Genomic DNA, 1,260 nt, shown 5'->3' on the forward strand with positions numbered 1-1,260 from the left:
CCTCCCTCCTCCTCCCTCACCCCCCTCCCTCGCCCCCCATGCGCGCACAGTGAGGAGAGGCCATGGGAGCACGAGGACGAGGCCGGGGTGGGAAGGCGGCCATCCCCAGGTCAAGAACAAGCCCTCACTAGACACGAACCGCGAGGACACAAATTTCCGTCGTTCAGCCCCCAGCCTGCGCACTCGGTCACGCCAGCCGGCGCAGACGGAGACACCAGGCACGCAGGCCACGGCGTGGACGGCTCTCGCAGGCGTGCCGCGGAGCCCAGGACGCCGGCCTCGAAGGACCAGGGGCCGTGAGATTCCGTGTGAGCGGAGGCCGCCACGGCGAAGGGAGTCTGCTCTGCGGCTGCCCCTGGGGAGCGCGGATGGACGAGGCGGGGACACGGGGAGCCTCGCGGGGAGCTGGGGATGCTGCGTCCCGGTCCGGGTGCGAGTTCACGCGTGCACACGTGTGCGAAAGCCGTCAGGCTGTGCACGGAAGGTGCGTGCATGTTACTGTATGCAAATTATATCTTCTTTCTTTCTTAAAGTTGTGCTAAGTTCTGTCTGAGGTGTAGAGTTGAAATCTTATTTTTGAGCCAGTTCTGGTCCCACCACCGAGTCGCTGTGTGACCTGGGGCCACCCACTTGCCATCTCTGTGCCTCAGATCCCTCCACTGGCTGTACCTCTTCCAACCTGGAGATTCCCGGGGTCTCTGAGCTCCAAACCTACCGTTCTTCTAATGGAAATCGCAGTTTTTCTTGCCTTTCAAAAACCGAGAGCAAGAACTGACGTGGGCTCATTCATCTCCCCCGACCCGCCAAGGACGCGAGCCTTGGGTCCTCCATGGGTGGAGGCGACGTGATTGTCCTCCAGGCTGCAGAGAGGAACGGGCTTTTATGGGATTTGCAGACGGCAGTGAGGGATGCAAATACTCACCCCAGTATCCACCCCCAGGTCCCAGGAACTCTGTCGTGCCGCCTGCTTTTTAGCGCAGAAGTGACCCCGCCCTGCTGTGACTTTAGCCTGCATTCCCGCGATGGCTGAGGATGCGTATATGGTAATTCGCATTTAGCTGTGCTCTGTCCTGCGGTATCTGTTCACGGTCTTTTGCCCATTCTAAAAGTTGGGACGGGGCCGGGCACGGTGGCTCACGCCTGTCATCCCAGCACTCTGGGAGGCCGAGGCAGGAGGATCGCTCGAGGTCAGGAGTTCGAGACCAGCCTGAGCAAAAGTGAGACCCCGTCTCTACTAAAACTAGAAAAAATTAGCTGGGC

The sequence above is a fragment of the Propithecus coquereli genome, unplaced genomic scaffold (genome assembly GCF_000956105.1).
Source record: "Propithecus coquereli isolate 6110/MARCELLA unplaced genomic scaffold, Pcoq_1.0 Scaffold588, whole genome shotgun sequence".
Taxonomy (NCBI): Eukaryota; Metazoa; Chordata; class Mammalia; order Primates; family Indriidae; genus Propithecus; species Propithecus coquereli.